The sequence below is a fragment of the Papaver somniferum genome, chromosome 10 (genome assembly GCF_003573695.1).
Source record: "Papaver somniferum cultivar HN1 chromosome 10, ASM357369v1, whole genome shotgun sequence".
Taxonomy (NCBI): domain Eukaryota; kingdom Viridiplantae; phylum Streptophyta; class Magnoliopsida; order Ranunculales; family Papaveraceae; genus Papaver; species Papaver somniferum.
Genome location: NC_039367.1, coordinates 55,147,475 through 55,168,369, shown reverse-complemented (window position 1 = coordinate 55,168,369; position 20,895 = coordinate 55,147,475).

Genomic DNA, 20,895 nt, shown 5'->3' with positions numbered 1-20,895 from the left:
CACTTATGATTTACAAGACTTATATTTTGGTGGTGGCAACAAGAGTGTTTTGATTTCATTACAACCCGAAAAGTTTTCTTTCTAATCCCTGGTAGGAGGTATTACGTCAATACGTAGTCTCAAATGAATCACAGGTCAAACTGCCCATAATTTTTGCAATGAGTCTACTCATTCAAACCGTAAACAGATCATGGAAAAGATGATCCTTTCGGTTACTTCATATCCGAAAGATAAATGAAAAGAATATACTCAAAATTTTGCTATTCAAAATGTGTTTAACTTTGCAGATGTCAGCTATATCTAAAAAGATATTAGGAGCCCAAACACAAACTAGGGAGATCCACTTTTTGTCCTGGCGTATTAAATAAGGTCATAACTGTAGCTTTAAAAAAAAAAAAAAACCGAATGCCTTCGGGGGCTGGGCCATCTCTAAAATATATATATGACCCTGGGAGAGAACGTTTAGAACACCTTTTTCGCAAATTGTTTTCCCCTACACATATAAACTAAATGTTTTCCTGATAATGCTTATAATACTGAAATAAAAAGAGTTTAGACTAGATACATAGTTTATCTCTTTATAAATTATAAAACTAGTTACATCCACATGTAAAAGTTGAAGTTATCAACTTGCTAAAATCCGAATTTCCATAATTGAAGGAAAACCTTCAAAAGTGATTGTATAGGAAGCACTAACATCGTTGTTTAATTTTCGGTCTCGTAGATACTTGTTATCAAACTCATCAATCAATTTTAAAATATCATTTATGTCTAAATTTTCTAATATTGATAAAAAGCAATCAAAATAAAATAAAAAAATCATAAAATAAAATAAAAAATGTTGATATACTAAGGGATTAAAAATGTTTACTTATACAGACATGAATATAGTTCTCACTTCTTCTTTCCTTCTACTGTTGGCTCTTCTTTATTTCATAACATGTTATCAGCACGTAGTTATAATCACTAAGCAATTTATTTCTTACGATCGGTTTATCTAATTCTTTTGTTATTTTTAGAATATAATCGACGACTTTTATATGAGAAACAACTTGAATGGTACCAAAGACCAATGCCCAAGTGTCAATCATGTTATATCTAACAAACAAGGTTGGATTTATCAACTGTGATTGAACTACGCACAACCTGTGATATTTCAATTATATAAACAAATATAAAGCGGAAAAGAAATAACACAGACACCAGAAATTTTGTTAACGAGGAAACCGCAAATGCAGAAAAACCCTGGGACCTAGTCCAACTTTGAACACCACATTGTATTAAGCCGCTACAGACACTAGCCTACTACAAGTTAACTTCGTACTGGAATGTAGTTGATCTCTAACAAGTCTCACACTGATTAAGGTACAGTCGCGTTCCTTACGCCTATAGAACCATGTCGGATTCTGTGCACTTGATTCCCTTAGCTGATCTCACCCACAACTAAGAGTTACTATGACCCAAAGTCGAAGACTTATAAACAAATCTGTCTCCCACAGATATTCCTACCATTTATTCTTTTTGTTCCGTCTTTGATGCCGAAGACCAGCCTAGAAATATCAGTCACCTCCCAATAACCCAACTGATTAACATAAAAAGTTATTGCGGGATCACAAGAGTCTGAGACGAAGAACTGTTGTGATTACTTTTTATATCTTACCTATCGGAGATAAATCTCGAGTAAATCTTATAGAAGATAAAACTCAATACGATAGAAAAAGTAAGATAAGAATACGCAACTACAGAAAAAATAGTTGGATCTGGCTTCACGAATCCCAAATGAAGTCTTCAAGTCGTTAACCTAATAATGGTTTTGGAAAACCTAGGTTAAAGGAGAATCGACTCTATTTTGCAACTAGGACACACGGAAGTGTCGGGATTAGATTTTCCAATTGCTAGAGTTCTCCCTTATATAGCCTTTCAAATCAGGGTTGCTTACAATCAAAGCTAAGATAGCTTAGTAACAAAGCATTCAATATTCATCGTTAGATGAACTCCTGATTTAAGATTCAAGCTAAGTCTGCTTAGAAATTAAGAAATCAATCTCCACCATTAGATGGTCTTAGCTTGTTACACACAAATGAAATATAATCATATTTAGATATGGGTAGCCGTACCTAGACGTGTATATTGGGTTGGCTCAATAACAGTTAACCGAAGTTAGCCATATGAACACTTTTGACTTAACCATATTCATCTAACACTTCTATATCAAATATAATGATTAATCAATCATGATAGATAATCAAATGAATATAATTGTGTTTCAAATAGAGTTGTTCAATTGTTCACTATCTCATAGAAATATTCATGAACAAATTGAAACGAAATCAGTTTGATTCGTAATCGTACAAAGTACTTATACAAGAATCAATTCATGAACATTAAGCCACGGTTTAAAATTTTAATTTGCATTCCTTAAATCATAAATTAATATTTTAATTCATGAGTATGAGAATCATACATAACTGATTTTAGAACTTAACCATTGTGTTCGCAAACTGGGTACGAGAACAACAACTCTAGACCTTGGCCTAGTCAAGTCGTTCGCAAACCCAGTTCGCGAACAACTGTTCCGGACCCAACTCAGGTAAACCCGTTCGCATACTAGGTACGGAAACAAGAGTTTCGGACCTTCTCAGGTAAATTTGTTCGCATACTAAGTACGCAAACAAGAGTTCCTGACCTGAATCATCACAATATAGTTCGCATACTCGATATGCATACCGTGTTGTATCCAGACATGGGTAATCGTTTTAGACTCTTATTTCAATCACCGAAACATCCTTAAAAGACGACAATGGTAATCTCACACATACCATTAGATTCAAGTAATTTTCAAGTGATCGAATGATCAGTACGAAATTTCCCTAGCTAACATCAAATGACTGTCTCACACAAATCATATAAGATGTTCATGGTAATTTTCACATGATCATCTTTTGACTTAATTCCAACAAATAAATTGTTTCCAACTAAACTCGTCAAGAATACGATGAACATAACACGTATTTCGAGAAATAGATAAGCGAGATAAACTCGGCTCGAAATACTAAATGTGTATAATGTAAAAGTCTATATAGCTATACGACTTTGTCTCATTAGAAGATAGAATATAATAGATTTCTGAGTGATAGATAAGTTTTAGTCTCCAAATACCTTTTATCGATGAAGTTCCTCCAAGCTCCTCAGTAGATATTCTTCTTCAATTGGTGAACGTCGTAAAGTCTAAAGCTCAACTATACATTCTATCCTAATCTGATACATAACTATAAGTAGACTAGAAATCAAGTATATAGTTTTGGTCAATTAAACTTGAAAAACAAGCTTGAGATAGCAACACTTGCGAGTTCGACCGAGCAGTGCTATAACAGGAATGATATGTATGAAAACAACACTTTTGATTTTTCTATTGTATCTTGATTCATTATAATCACAGCGTATCATTTTCTTATTTGTTAATCATTTTTGTACCGTTACATTAAACTTGTATACAGTTCATAAAACAAATGATCATTTGCATCGTCTTAATATTCTTTTATCCTTACTAACTAAATAAGGTTTGTTCATATTTTTTTTTGATTAAAACTAAATCCATTAAATAAAAAAATAAAAAAAAGAGTACACACCGGAGTAGCATCGTTAATTGATGTCTTTTCTTTACAGGTACCCTTAAGGCAGACAACAAAGCTTAAGAACAGAGCGAGAAGTGATTTGAATTCGGATTTCCGAAATGCCCCTATAACAACGTGACCAAAACAGTTGCGGAGATTCATAAGAGGTAGATCCATTATTATTAGACCACAGTCTTAGAAGCATACATAGATTTTATCACAAATTGTCATGTTTAAAAATTATATGTAATTGGTTAATAATAAGATGTGAATAGTTGCTCGTTTGAACATGTATTATCTATTATTTTATTCATATATGCTAGTTTAATTTAACTTTTTGATATTGTTATAAGAGTTTGACTATGTGCACCCTCACTAAACCAGGGGTGCACATTCCTCATATCACTATTGGTATACTCCTAACTATAGTTGTTGTTTAATGTATAATTTTCTATTTTAAGATTCAGGGAACTGGTAAATAAAATTTGAAATAGAGAACCTTATCATTTCTTCGGCTCTCTCATTTCTCAATATGTATTGTTGATCATTTTTTTTTCTTTAATTTGATCTTCTTATCGAACATTCATGTTTATCATTAAATCTCTTTTCTGATAGAACCTTCATCCGGCTGTAGCTACAGAACGCAAATTGATTTAGTCTCCTATCCCGTATAACTACAATATTGATTTAGTTCTTATCAGATTATACTGTCACTGTATTAATTAAGCTTCACATAACAAAAGTGATTTATGGAAAATTAGTAATTGATTAAGATTCAAATAACAAAAGTGATTCATGATGTCTAGCTAGCTGACAAGAACTTGAACTAGCACCCAAAAATTGTCAAATATCTGTTTAATTAAGGAGATTACAGTTTACTACAATAATGCAGCTATATACATATAAAATCTACATTATTGGACCTTTTACTTTCAAATTATGTCACTAAGAAACCAATTAACTTATTGATTTTAAAACTTAACAACGGAGAATTGCCAAATCAGACACAAAAACATATGGATCAGTTAGGACGGTAGCATGTGAAAATGATTGTCCCTTCTTAATCTCTATATGGGTAACTATGTTATTATCCCAAAGAACTTATAGTCTGCTTTTGAATACGAAGCAGATTTCAACTTGGAGATAGTTATGCAACTGGTGGTACTCCTTTTTTAATTTGTTGTTTTATTTATCACAAAACATCTTCATCAAAAATTTCCTAGCGATGGTTTTAGATTAATTTTGTTTGAAAATCTGATGGAGAGGCGAGAACGACAAGAAATTCTTCCTTGCTAAGGGCAACTCCTATGGTATGGAGGTAAAAGCATCCACAACTTAAGGAGTATCTACATATATATGGACTGGTGTGAAAATGGGGAGCACACAAAACACTTGCAAGTATACAAGGTCAAGATTTATAATATAGTGATGAGTGGGGGTTTGTCCACAGGGAGAGGAGCATACAAGAAGTCTTCCTAGCTAAGTTCACAGTGAGCTAATGGCAGTGACTATAGTGACAGTGACTAGTTTCTAGAGTAGAAGTGAAACAAAGGCAGCAGCCTAAGGCAAGGGTATTGAGTAATAGTGACTGACAAAGAGCAAAATGCAGAATTGTGTGAAGTAACTAAGGCAATTGAATCCACCTTGTGCCCTAATCAAGCAATGCAATCTAGGTTTAGTTGGAGTTCCTATGCATACATCTAGAATGAGATAAAAATCAGCTTGCTCACTGATATGCCCCTAGAATTGATTGTCTTTTGACAGCACAATCAATCACAGGCATGCCAGAGCACTGAGTACTTCTCATTTCTCAAGCAAACAGGCAATAAGAATACTATCCTAACCATGCATCATCCAACAGTGCACTAGGCTTCATCAGAGCCCTAGTTGCAGTGAATTAGCTCATGCTAGACATGAGTATAACCAAAGCATTCATCCAACAGACTAAATTCAAATGCAACATACATACAAGAAACACACATTCAACTGTTGCTAAACAGAAATTGGGAAATTGAGAATTGATTCAATAAATTGTTCACTGGCTAGCCCAGAGATAGTCTATAACACAACCCAACAGTACATATTTATACCCACAGATTAAAATTAGGGTTCTTCCCCCTTTTCCCAAAAATCAGAAATTAGGGTTACCTAATTTGTTGAAAATTGAGCCTTGAAATCGAGCACCCATGCTTTGAATCGTCCTTATGCTCCCTCCTGAATCTTCTGCTACCATTAATTTCCCTAAATCGAGATGTTTTATCAACCTCACCTAGGACAGTTGGTGAGAGAGGATAAAACAGCTAGGTTTAGGGGGATTGTTTGGGGGTTTGTTCTGTCGGGTGATGGTGGAGGTTATGGTGATGGTTGAATGATTTGGGGAAAGGATGGTGGAGTGATTTGGGGGAGAAGATGGTGGAGTGATTTGGGGGAAGGGTCACTGTTGCAGGAGAGGGGAAGAAGATGGATTCGATGGATTTGGGAGAAGGGTGTGTTTGGATAATGGGTGTAGGGTTCGGGTACTAGGGTGTTGAGCAGGTGTAGAGGATTTTGATGTTTCGCGAAGCTGGACCGATGGATGGGAAGATGGTAGGTGGATCTGACGGCGATGCGGAGGCAGGCGATGAGCGACCGTCGGATGAAGAGATACAACGAAACGAACGGTACTTGATGGAGTTAGGTACTGTAGTGTAAGGCGGAGATATCAAACTTCGATGCACAGCAAGGGAGCGACCGTTGGATGATGAGATGGATCCAATCTAACGGCTGAGAATGGAGGCGGGTATGGATATAGAAAATGGGTTTGGGTAAGGGTTTGGGCTTGGAAAACCTTGAGCCCACTTCTTCTTTAAGAGCAACTTTCTTCTTCTTGAGCCCATTTCCAGCTTTTTGGACGTGCGCTCCATTCTTTGCGGCTTCCTTGCGTAATTTCTCCCGGCTTTTCACCACTTTTCTGCTCTTTTTGCTCCGCAAGTCATCCAGACTTTATTTATTACCTAAAAATGCAAAATTAAGTAAGAAAAATATTTATTCTTGAAAACAATGAAAATACAGAATATGGGATAAAATGTAGAATTAATGCATAAAAGATGAGTTAAATGCCAACAAAAAGGGATAAATATATACAATATTTGGCACTCATCAAATACCCCCAAACCTGAATTTTACTTGTCCTCAAGTAAAACAAAACTAGGGAAATCCTAACTATACCACTGTCGCTGGTCTCTCGAATGCATTTAGCGTATGCACTAAGCCTTTTAAACCACTAAGTGTCCCTAGTGGACGAGTTGAAGTCTCGTGAAGGTTTGCTTAGAACGTACCTACAAAGTTCTAGGTCAAAATATAAGCTCAGATTCCATCAAATGTGACATGTGCAAGTCAGTTAAGCTCACAGCAAAATGGAGATGTCAATCTAGCTATCGAAGGCACAATCCTAGCACTGATAACAAAAAAAGACATGTGATAAGAGTGTAAAGTGTATCTACACATGTGTAAAGAAAGATCTGAAGTTATGACTACTTATCACCAAGAGATAGTTTCTCAGGCTAAGAACCAAGGTCGAAATCTAGCTAGCTGTCCGGACTTTACGAGAATTGTGAATGAGTTGGAGGTGTTTCACAATTACTCGCGTTGTACATCAATGGCATACACCCTCCTTGCTTATTACAATGAAACAACAAAATGACTCTTTACATGACTCTTATTTACATTGACTACTCTCTTTTATTTTTGGAACAAGAGATGATGGAATTGATAAATACTTGATTTTTTTGTATTTTTCTGATATTTTTTTCTGAATATATACATCGTTTTTTTTTTTTTTTTTTTTTTTTTTTTTTTTTTTTTTTTTTTTTTTTTTTTTTTTTTTTTTTTTTTTTTTTTTTTTTTTTTTTTTTTTTTTTTTTTTTTTTTTTTTTTTTTTTTTTTTTTTTTTTTTGAACAAGGAAACACTTTTGATACATATACAAAAGGAAACAAAAGATTACATGACACTTTGCAAGAGGTAGCCCTTTTTGATGCACCCAGTTAAATTCGATGGTTGTCTTTCTTAATGTAACCTCCACCTTCTATCCCAACCAACCAAAGAACAAGCTAGTCAAGTTTCGTTCAGTATTCTAAAGTGATTGGCAATCGTAACTTCCTATCAAACACCTTGAAGATCGAGGCCAAACATGTATTGGTAGATCGTGCGCGTGCAAATTTCTTATCACTATGTGAATTGTGCTAGAATCAGGGTGCCTAAATATCTAGACTAAGACTCCTAATAAAAATACATATTTGCACAAGAGTCAACATTTCAAGGTAAATGAGCTCCATTTTTTATGATTTTTCATTTTTTTAATTTTTTTTTCATTTTTTATTTTTTATGAATTTTTTCGATTTTTTTCAAAAAGATGGAGTTTTGTTTTCAATTATAGCATATTATCATGGTATCTACTCTATACCCCCAAACCTAAACTAAACATTGTCCTCAATGTTTCAAAATATGGAAAGAATTAAAATGCAACATATGGAAAGGGACATGCTGAGTAGAGTAAAAGGAGAGAGAATACCCGATTTCGGCGAAAGCTCGATTAAAACTCCGTTATTCAAGGGAAAAAAATCCAACATATTTCAGCCGAGATCATATTAGCAAAATATATACAAAAGGAATTTTAACTAACACATTATCTACAAGAAAATTTGGTTTTTAATGGGATTGGACTTTTTTGGGAAAAATTTGGTTTTGTCGGGAGACATTTGGCTTTGATGGGAAAAAGAAAAATTTTGGTTTTTTAGGGAAACATTTGGAAAACTTTGGTTTTTATGGGAGAAATTTTTGGTTTTTGAAATTGGGAGCAAGCCCACTGTTGGTCCTCTAATGGAATGGGAGGAAGGCTGCGGCCCACGGAACACTAAGTTTTAATTTTGAAAGTTTAATTTGGCCCAGTTGGTTAAGGCCCGACGTTTGTTTTAAAACTTTGGTTTCGAGGTCCACTCTTGAGTGGAAACAAGCCCACAATCGGTTACAAGCTCAGCTGGGTTTAAACCCAGAGTCCAAAATACAAGTCCAATGAAAGAATTTAAACAAGCCCACAAATTAAACAAACAAGCCCACAAAAATTAATTACAAACCCAACAGAAAATAAAAAGCCCAAAAATTGGGTTAATTATTACAAGCCCACAATTAAAAATTGGAAGCCCACAATTCGGGTTCTCTTAAATGGGTTACCTTTTAAGCACAGCCCAGCTGCTCTGATATTGTTGCAAAAACCCAGTTGGGCTTTGGTTCTTTTCCTTTGTGGCGTCCCAGCAGAGGAAAAACAGGTTCAGAACAGCAGGTCCAACAACAAATGAAGTGAAGCAGATGCAGATGCAAATGCTATGCAGTGAAATGCAAAAATAGCTAATAAAACTACAAGAAAAACACAGCACCAATCCCCGGCAGCGGCGCCAAAAACTTGGTGGGCCCGGGAAAGCGTATAAAATTGAAGCGAAATGAAACGGGCCTACAGTAATACCGCAAGTGCACGGTCGTCAGTTGTAGCTCGTGCAAGTACGGGTCGATCCACAGAGACTGGGTGTGTTTTGGAGTTTTCTAGCTATTTTGGGCTCCTAAATTGTTGTTGGGCTTTGGGTACCAATGGACTTATGGGCTTAGTGGGTTTTGTACCTTTGAGCTTTGGGCTTTGATTGAGCTTTGGGCTCAATTTCACCCTAACAGTGAAGTGGTCTTTCACAGTAATTGGGCTTTGGGCTTCTGGAATGAAATGTACTGGGCTTGGTTATTGAACTGGGCTATGGGCTTGAGTGCACAGCAGAGCAGATGCAAGCAGTAGCAGCTGCAGGGGAAGGGGAGCAGCAGCAGCAACAGGGTTGCAGCAGCAGCAGCACAAGGCAAAGAAGAAGGAAAGCAGCAGTACTGCAGCAGCAACTGCACAAGGCACAGAGGGCAGGCAACAACAGGGCAAAAGCAACAGCACAAGGGCTTCTGGCTTAGCAGCAAAAGAGGAGTGTAAACAGTGGCTCTAGGCCAAATTGGAAGCAAACCAGAGAACAAAAGAATGGCAAAAACAGCAAAGATTAAACAGACTAAAAACTAAACAGCAAAAGAAAGATGACAATGAAGAAAACAGTGTGAACAAGATAAATGAACCAAGGCCTAAGGCCAAGGGCAGGGATGTGGAGAAGAAGTAACAAAGCAAAGCTAAGGCATTCATCTAGAGTGGGAAGAGAACTAGCTTGCTCATTGTCACTAGTGAGCACTAGTTTCTCCCCACTACTCAATCAACACAATGCACCTAAGCATACAAAAATGGAATGGCAAGATAATCAGCTTGCTATGAGCACTGATTTCTTCCATTACTCAATCAGTTCAATGCTTCAAAGGTAACTAGCCTAGCATTCCATCAAACTAACAGCAGTGAACTAAACATTAACATTACACAAACATCAACAGGAACATAACAAATTAACAGGATATGAAACCAAGCACATTAACAGGAACTTAAACAGGATATGAAAATAAATGAAATTAAAACTAACACACATGAACAGAAATGAATTTGAGCTGAAATTGAAAATTAACAGAACTTGAAAGTCCTGGACACTGGCTAGTCCAGCATACCTTTAACACTAATCCCACACCCATATTTATACCCACAGATTAAAATTAGGGTTCTTCCCCCTTTTCCCAAAAATCAGAAATTAGGGTTACCTAATTTGTTGAAAATTGAGCCTTGAAATCGAGCACCCATGCTTTGAATCGTCCTTATGCTCCCTCCTGAATCTTCTGCTACCATTAATTTCCCTAAATCGAGATGTTTTATCAACCTCACCTAGGACAGTTGGTGAGAGAGGATAAAACAGCTAGGTTTAGGGGGATTGTTTGGGGGTTTGATCTGTCGGGTGATGGTGGAGGTTATGGTGATGGTTGACTGATTTGGGGAAAGGATGGTGGAGTGATTTGGGGGAGAAGATGGTGGAGTGATTTGGGGGAAGGGTCACTGTTGCAGGAGAGGGGAAGAAGATGGATTCGATGGATTTGGGAGAAGGGTGTGTTTGGCTAATGGGTGTAGGGTTCGGGTACTAGGGTGTTGAGCAGGTGTAGAGGATTTTGATGTTTCGCGAAGCTGGACCGATGGATGGGAAGATGGTAGGTGGATCTGACGGCGATGCGGAGGCAGGCGATGAGCGACCGTCGGATGAAGAGATACAACGAAACGAACGGTACTTGATGGAGGTAGGTACTGTAGTGTAAGGCGGAGATATCAAACTTCGATGCACAGCAAGGGAGCGACCGTCGGATGCTTCTGAGAACTGATCTGACGGCTGAAGACGCAAGCGGGTATGGATTTGGGTTTTAGGCTTTTGGGTATAGAATATGGGTTTGGGAAATGAGTTTGGGCTTGGAAAACCTTGAGCCCACTTCTTCTTTAAGAGCAACTTTCTTCTTCTTGAGCCCATTTCCAGCTTTTTGGACGTGCGCTCCATTCTTTGCGGCTTCCTTGCGTAATTTCTCCCGGCTTTTCACCACTTTTCTGCTCTTTTTGCTCCGCAACTCATCCAATCTTTATTTATTACCTAAAAATGCAAAATTAAGTAAGAAAAATATTTATTCTTGAAAACAATGAAAATACAGAATATGGGATAAAATGTAGAATTAATGCATAAAAGATGAGTTAAATGCCAACAAAAAGGGATAAATATATACAATATTTGGCACTCATCAAATACCCCCAAACCTTAATTTTACTTGTCCTCAAGTAAAACAAAACTAAGGAAATCCTAACTATACCACTGTCGCTGGTCTCTCGAATGCATTTAGCATATGCACTAAGCCTTTTAAACCACTAAGTGTCCCTAGTGGACGAGTTGAAGTCTCGTGAAGGTTTACCAGAGGTGTGCCTACAAAACCTAAGGACAAAATATGAGCTCAGATTCCATCAAATGTGACATGTGCAAGTCAGTTAAGCTCACAGCAAAATGGAGATGTCAATCTAGCTATCGAAGGCACAATCCTAGCACTGATAACAAAAAAAGACATGTGATAAGAGTGTAAAGTGTATCTACACATGTGTAAAGAAAGATCTGAAGTTATGACTACTAATCACCAAGAGATAGTTTCTCAGGCTAAGAACCGAGGTCGAAATCTAGCTAGCTGTCCGGACTTTACGAGAATTGTGAATGAGTTGGAGGTATTTCACAATTACTCGCGTTGTACATCAATGGCATACACCCTTCCTTGATTATTACAATGAAACAACAAAATGACTCTTTACATGACTCTTATTTACATTGACTATTCTCTTTTTATTTTTGGAACAAGAGATGATGGAATTGATAAATACTTGATTTTTTTTTATTTTTTTTTTTGTATTTTTCTGATATATATATATTTTTTTTTTTTTTTAGAACAAGGAAACACTTTTGATACATATACAAAAGGAAACAAAAATTACATGACACTTTGCAAGAGGTAGCCCTTTTTGATGCACCCAGTTAAATTCGATGGTTGTCTTTCTTAATGTAACCTCCACCTTCTATCCCAACCAACCAAAGAACAAGCTAGTCAAGTTTCGTTCAGTATTCTAAAGTGATTGGCAATCGTAACTTCCTATCAAACACCTTGAAGATCGAGGCCATACATGTATTGGTAGATCGTGCGCGTGCAAATTTCTTATCACTATGTGAATTGTGCTAGAATCAGGGTGCCTAAATATCTAGACTAAGACTCCTAATAAAAATACATATTTGCACAAGAGTCAACATTTCAAGGTAAATGAGCTCCATTTTTTATGATTTTTCATTTTTTTAATTTTTTTCAATTTTGATTTTTCAATTTTTTTTTTGGAATTTTTCAATTTTTTTCAAAAAGAAGAAGGAGTTCGTTTTCAATTATGGCAAATTATCATGGTGTCTACTCTATACCCCCAAACCTAAACTAAATATTGTCCTCAATGTTTCAAAATATGGAAAGAATTAAAATGCAACATATGGAAAGGGACATGCTGAGTAGAGTAAAAGGAGAGAGAATACCCGATTTCGGCGAAAGCAGAATTAAAACTCCGTTATTTCAAGCCAAAAATCCATCATATTAGCAGTCACAATGGATGAGCACAAAATATACACAAAGGGAAATTTAACTAACACATTATCTACAAGAACATTTGGTTTTTAATGGGATTGGACTTTTTGGAAAAATTTGGTTTTGTTGGGAAACATTTGGTTTTGATGGGAAAACGAAAAATTTTGGTTTTTAGGGAAAGAGTTGGAAAACTTTTTTGGTTATTTAGGGAAAGAGTGGACCAGTTTAGTCCACATAGACTGGGTCCTCCAGGTTGGTTGTTTCAATGTCGGGTGGAAATGGCTCAAGGAATGGCTTTAATCTCTGCCCGTTGACTTTGAAAACGTTCTTGTTGGAGACATCCTCCAGCTCTACAGCTCCATGAGGAAAAACTGTGCGTACTAGGTACGGTCCCTTCCATCTGGAACGCAGTTTTCCTGGAAAAAGATGTAATCGGGAGTCATACAGCAAGACTTTTTGACCAGGAGTGAAGGATTTGCGCAGAATACGCTTGTCATGAAACATCTTCATCTTCTGCTTGTACAGCTTGGCACTGTCATAAGCCTCATTTCTCAATTCTTCCAACTCGTTGAGTTGAAGTTTCCTTTGAATTCCAGCTTCGTCCAGAGAGAAGTTCAGCTCTTTGATTGCCCAGTAGGCACGATGTTCTAATTCCACAGGTAGATGGCACGGCTTTCCATACACTAGACGATAGGGGGACATGCCAATTGGTGTCTTATAAGCTGTTCTATAGGCCCACAAAGCATCATTCAATCTCAATGACCAATCTTTCCTGGACGGGTTGACCGTCTTCTCCAGAATGTGCTTAATTTCCCTATTAGACACTTCCACTTGTCCACTAGTCTGAGGGTGGTACGGAGTAGCAACCTTGTGAGTTATGCCATACTTGCGTACTAAAGACTCAAAGTACTTGTTACGAAAATGTGAACCGCCGTCACTGATGATAGCTCTAGTGGTACCAAAACGTGCAAATATGTTTTCCTTTAGAAATGAAAGTACCACCTTGTGGTCATTTGTTCTGGTTGCTATGGCTTCTACCCACTTAGAAACGTAATCAACTGCGACTAGGATGTACAACTTGCTGTCAGACATGGGAAATGGACCCATGAAGTCTATCCCCCAAACATCAAAAATCTCCACAATCAAAATGGGGTTCAATGGCATCATGTTTCTCCTCGAAATGCTTCCTAGCTTTTGACAGCGTTCACAAGCAACACAATAATCATGGCAATCCTTGAACAATGATGGCCAATAGAATCCACACTGCAAGATCTTTGCAGCGGTTTTCTTGGCACTGAAATGGCCTCCACATGCTTGGTCATGACAGAAAGATATCACATCTTTTTGTTCAGTGTTGGGGACACATCTCCTAATGATTTGGTCTGGACAGTACTTAAACAAATATGGGTCATCCCAGAGGAAATGTTTGACTTCAGCCAGGAATTTAGAGCGGTCTTGTCTCGACCAACGTGAGGGCATCCTACCTGTAGCGAGGTAGTTAACAATATCAGCAAACCAAGGAAGGTCTGAGATAGACATCAGCTGTTCATCTGGGAATGATTCTCTAATCAGCTCACAATCATCAATAGACTCTAAAGTTAATCTAGACAAATGATCAGCAACCACATTCTCACAACCTTTCTTATCACAGATTTCGAGATCGAATTCCTGTAATAAGAGTATCCATCGAATAAGGCGAGCTTTAGCATCCTTCTTGGAAAGAAGATACTTCAAAGCCGCATGGTCTGTGTATATGATGATCTTAGACCCTATCAGATAAGATCTAAACTTGTCTAATGCGAAAACGACGGCAAGCAATTCCTTCTCGGTAGTTGAATAATTGAGTTGGGCATCATTAAGGGTTTTGCTAGCATAGTATATCACATATGGTAGTCTATCAACTCGCTGTCCTAAAACAGCACCCACAGCATAATCAGAGGCATCACACATCAGTTCGAACGGAATCTTCCAATCGGGTGGTCGGACTATAGGAGCGGTGGTGAGAAGGGTTTTTAATTCCTCCCATGCCTTCACACAAGCAGCATCGAAATTGAAGGCAACATCTTTGGAGAGAAGACTGCACAGAGGTCTGGAGATTTTGCTGAAATCTTTGATGAATCGCCGGTAAAAACCAGCATGACCTAGAAATGATCTGATCTCCTTCACAGAGCGAGGTTGTGGTAGATGTTGAATGAGGTCAACTTTAGCTTTATCCACTTCAATTCCTTTTTCTGAGATGATGTGTCCTAGAACTATTCCTGAATTCACCATAAAATGGCATTTTTCCCAATTTAGAACAAGGTTCTTTTCTTTACATCTGGATATCACGAGGGCAAGATGCTTCAAACATTCGTCAAACGAGGAACCAAAAACAGAGAAATCATCCATAAAGATCTCGAGAAAACTATCTAACATGTCAGAAAAAATGCTCATCATGCAACGCTGAAAAGTAGCAGGTGCATTACACAACCCGAAGGGCATACGTCTATAAGCAAACGTCCCAAATGGACACGTGAATGTAGTTTTTTCCTGATCTTCCGGAGCAATGTGAATTTGGTTATAACCGGAAAAGCCATCTAGAAAACAGTAGTGACTGTGTCCAGACACACGTTCTAGCATTTGGTCAATGAAAGGGAGCGGGAAGTGATCCTTCCTTGTTACTGTGTTCAACTTCCTGTAGTCGATGCATACTCGCCATCCTGTGGTTGTACGAGTAGGGACTAATTCATTCTTGTCGTTCTGAACTACAGTAATGCCTGACTTCTTAGGCACAACTTGAATTGGACTAACCCATTTGCTATCGGGAATTGGGTATATGATACCCGCATCAAGTAGTTTCAGGATCTCTCCTTTGACTACATCTCTCATGTTAGGATTAAGTCTCCTTTGCATTTCCCTCGATGGTTTGGCATTCTCTTCAAGGTTAATGTGGTGCATGCAAATGGTGGGACTAATTCCTTTGAGATCTGAGATGGTCCATCCTAAGGCCTCTTTGTGTTCCTTGAGTACTTCTAAAAGCTTACTTTCCTGTTCCGTGTCTAAACATGATGAAATAATGACGGGTAAAGTATCAGAAGAACCTAGGAATGTGTACTTCAACGTACTAGGCAATGTTTTCAATTCAAGCTTGGGTGGCTCGACAATGGATGGAATAAGCTTGGAATCAGAGAGTAAGGGTGGTTCCACTTCATATTTCCTTTCAGTGATGTCCATTTGAGGTACAGATTCGAGCAGAGATAGGACGTCACTACAGTATGCATCATCATAGGAATCTGGGTAAAAGTTCTCCATACATGCTTGAAAGGGGTCGACGGATAGAATGTTAGTCAACGAATCTTGCATTAATCCTTCAATCATATTAACTTCATGCACATCATCATCATCAAGATTCACAGGTTGTTGACTAATATCGAACACATTCAATTCTACCGTCATGTTACCAAAAGACAGTTTTAACACTCCATTCCGACAGTTGATGATCGCGTTGGACGTAGCCAAGAAAGGACGTCCTAAGATGACAGGAATGTGACAGTCTGGGTTTTGTACAGGTTGAGTGTCTAAGACAATGAAGTCTACGGGAAAATAGAATTTGTCAACCTTGATCAAAACATCTTCGACCACTCCACGAGGAATCTTGACAGATCGGTCTACCAGTTGTAGAGTGATAGATGTTGGTTTCAACTCCCCAAGACCTAACTGCTCATAAACAGAATATGGCAGTAGGTTAACACTTGCACCTAGGTCTAATAACGCTTTATTGACCGTGTGTTCTCCTATAGTGCAAGAAATTGTTGGACATCCTGGATCCCTAAACTTGGGTGGAGTTTTGTTCAGAATGATGGAACTCACCTGCTCAGCTAAGAAAGCACGTTTTTGCACATTGAGCTTGCGCTTTTGAGTACACAAGTCTTTGAGGAATTTGGCATAAGCAGGGATTTGCTTGATTGCTTCAAGAAAAGGAATGTTGATGTTGACTCTCTTGAACAGATCTAACATCTCATTGTAATGGGTACTTTTCTGTTGATAGATCAATCTTTGAGGAAATGGGGCAACAGGAGAATGAGTTGGCAAAGGGACATTCACAACAGTAGAATTGTCAGATTTTCCAACTTGCTCAGATTCTTTGGTTTTCTGGGGTTGTGGAGACAGTGTGGAATTTGTATCAGACTCATTAGGTTCGCCCACGTTGTTCTCGATGACTTTACCACTTCGGAGGGTGGTAATGGCATGGATTTGATCAGGTGAGGTTTCAGTGCAGGATGTTGTGCCTGTTTGAAATATCCTCTTTGGATTTTGTTGGGGTTGGCTCGGAAGTTTACCCTTTTCTCTCTCACACATTTGATCCATCTTTTGATCTAGATTTTTCTGACTTTGCATCAAACTCTGAAACATTTCCTCTAAGGTGGATAATCTCTTGTCTGTATTTTGTTGAGGATATGATTGTTGTTGAGAGTTTGATTGTTGCTGAGGGTTTCTCGGGTGTTGATAACCTTGATTGTTCTGATATCCCTGATTGTTTTGATAGCTCTGATTGGGTTGAGATGGTCCTCCTTGAGTGGGTCCTTTTGACCATGAAAAGTTAGGGTGGTTTCTCCATCCTGGATTGTAGGTCTGTGAATAAGGGTTATGTTCTGGTTTTTGAAACATGGCATGTGCCTGTTCAAGCCTAGACTCTTGGACTGCAAGCAAATCTGGACAATTTTGGAATTGATGGTTGGGGTCGTTACAAGCAGCACAAACAGACGAAGCGACATGTTCTCGGAGAGTAGTGGTCGAAGGTTTTGAATTTTTATGTAGTTCTAACTCTTCTAATCTCCTAACTATTGATGCCATGTTTGCTCTACCCTCAAAATCCGCTTCAATCCTAAAAGCCTTTGCTTCGGATGTAGTCTTTCTGGTTTCACGGATGGATTCCCACTGTTGCGTCTTTTCAGCTACTTCAATCAAGAAGTCCCAAGACGCGTCAGCAGTTTTATCTACGAATAGACCATTACACATCGACTCAACCGTTGTTCGGGTGGACACATCTAGACCTTCATACAAAATTTGCACAAGTCTCCATTTTTCAAAACCATGATGGGGACATTGGAGCAATAATTCATTGAATCTCTCCAGGTATCTGGCTAAGGTCTCACCTTCTAATTGCACAAAGCTATTCAGACTTTGACGAATTGTCGCAGTCTTGTGGTTCGGGAAAAACTTTTTGAAAAACTCCTTTATGAGGTCATCCCATGTCATGATGGATTGAGGCTGTAAAGCATAGAGCCAGGCCTTTGCCTTATCTTTCAGGGAGAAAGGAAAAAGCCTTAACTTCAGGGTTTCGTCGGTCATTTGAGTGAAACGCAGAGTTCCACAAATTTCCTCGAATTCTCTCACGTGGTGGTACGGGTTTTCATTCTCAACACCTCTAAAAATAGGAAGCATCTGTATTGTGCTTGATTTCAGCTCATAATGGCCATTAGCCTCGGGCAGCAAAATACAAGAAGGTTGACTGGCTCTAGTTGGGTACATATAATCCTTGAGGGTACGGGGTTCTCCCATTGTTTCTGGTTGATCTGGACTGTCTCCCTCAGAACTTAGAATTTCGATAGGTTCGTCTGGGTTAATTCTAACAAGTCTGTTTGTCTGGTCTCTGTAGGTCACAATCATGTCCTAGTAGGTACCTTAACTAACATGTTGGTCAGACAGAGCAATCGGAAACAGTTTGGCCCACAAGGGTTATGAAGATTTGGTTTTGAATGAGTTTTGGTTTAAAGAAGGGGTTTTGTTTTTGGTTTAAAAAAATTTGGGCTTTGGAAAAAAAAATTTGAACTAAACCTAGCATAAATTATCACAACTCATAAAAGAAAATAAAAACAATAATAATAATTAAAACAAACCCATAAAAGAAAAAAGAAAAATAAAAGAAAAATAAAAGAAAACAAAAAAATAATTACAGTCCCAAAAGAAAAAGAAAATAAAAATTATTACAATCCCAAATAAATAATTAAATTAATTATTACAAGCCCGAATTTGAATTTAAATGAGGCCCAAGTGGGTTAACTCATGGGTTAGGCTTACTTGTTTTTTGGAGGGAAGCCCAAAAATAGGCTTTTAGTCCCCTTTTAGTTGCACAGCCCAGTTGGGCTTTACGATCGTCCTAAGCAGCTCATGTTCAAGCCCAGCAGCAACAGGTGGAGCAGAGCCCAGCAGCAGCAGCAACGAAGCCCAGCTCACAGAAGACCACGAGCCCAGCAACAAAAGGAGGCAGAGCCCAGCAGCACTTGGTGAAGCCCAATTCAGAAAAGTACAAGCCCACTAGAAGAGGGCAGAGCCCAGCAGCTTCACTTCAGTTGGCAGCCCAGCAGCTTCACTTGGCAGCAGCAGTTGCTTTGGTTCACCAGCAGCAGCAACAGCAGCAGCAGACTTTGGCTTGGCAGCAACAGCACAGCACAGCTTGGCAGAGAAGGCACCAGCACCAGCGGCAACTGATGAGTGCCAAATATTGTATATATTTATCCCTTTTTGTTGGCATTTAACTCATCTCTTGTGCATTAATTATACATTTTATCCCATATTCTGTATTTTCATTGTTTTCAAGAATAAATATTTTTATTAATTAATTTTGCATTTTTAGGTAATAAATAAAGTTCGGATGAGTCGCGGAGCAAAAAGAGCAGAAAAGTAGTGAAAAGCCGGGAGAAATCACGCAAGGAAGCCGCGAAGAATGGTGCGCACAACCTCATTTTTTACACGCAAAAAACGCCTCCGTTCTCAGCCGTCAGATCAGTTCTCAGAAGCATCCGATGGTCGCTCCTTCATAGAGCATCAAAATCTGAAGTCTCTGCCAAGCACCACAGCGCTGAAATTCCAAGCCTTCAGATTAGATGGTAGTTGAATCCAACGGTTGCTCCCTTGCTGTTCATCGAAGATTGATATCTCCGCCTTACACTACAGTACCTAACTCCATCAAGTACCGTTCGTTTCGTTGTATCCATTCATCCGACGGTCGTTCCTCGCTTGCCTCCGCATCACCGTCCGATCTACCTACCAGCTTCACATCCCACGGCTCATCCTCGCTGTTCATCCAATTTGATGAAGCCGCCTAACACCCTAGCACCCGAACCCTACCACCTAACCAAACACCCCCTTCTCCCAAACCATCGACTTCTTCCTCTCCACCTTACCATGTGCAGAGAGCTCTGCAACCACCATGTACACCACCACACCTCCACCATCATCACCCCTATCCTCCACCATCATTACCCCCTTTGTTCTAGCCTCCTATTATATAGTTTTCTCCCCTAATTTCTCTCTAAAAACCTAGGGAAGAAATCAATAAAATAGGACGAGTTGGAAAGACGTAATTGAAGCATGGGAATGGAGCAGGAGACTGAGGAGAAGAATGGGTCGAAAGAAGACTCGTCAAATCACATGTTAGGTGAGTTTAATTTCAAGCCCTAATTTCTCTGTAATTTGGGGGTTTTTTCTAGAAACCCTAATTCATGTTGGAACCGTACCAGGAGAGAATTAGAGTAGGGGAATGGGCTCAATTAGACCCATGACATTAGAAAAAACAGGAAACCCTAATTGTACTGTCATTGGAGAAATTTGGGGATTTTGATTGTAAACCCTAATTGGGTATTGGGTATAAATATGGGTGTAGGATTAGTGTTAAGGGCATGCCTGGGCTAGCCAGAGCTTCACCCAAGGGGCCTGGAATAGCCAGTGCTTCCAAGTTGTTTTCAGTTCATGTTTTGAAGTCAGTTAATTTCAATTTCAAATGTTAATTATGTTTATCATGTTCTAACTTCATGTGCTAGGGTTTAGATGAAACTCTTGATTGTATGTTAAGATAGTTAGTAATCCTGTCACTGTTCTTGTAGTGCTGAAACTAAGTAGGATTGATAATTGGCTAGTTGAGTGAATGCACCTGTGATCAGCTGTGCTGTAGCCTGTAAGAAGACAGCTGATTCTAGGGGTGTAAGAGTGAGAGTAGCTAAGGATTCAGTCCATTTGAAGGGCTATGCTTAATTGAAGTAGGGAAGTTAGTAAACTTAGTGATCAAATGCACCTGTGATTGAGTGTGCTGTAAGAAGACACTCAATGCTAGGGGTGAACTAGAGAACTTAGGGGATTAACCTTCCACTAATGCGGATTGCTAGATAACTGGTTGAGCAAACAAGCCTGTGATCAGCTGTACTGTGAGAAGACAGTTGATGCTAGGGGTAAGTTAGT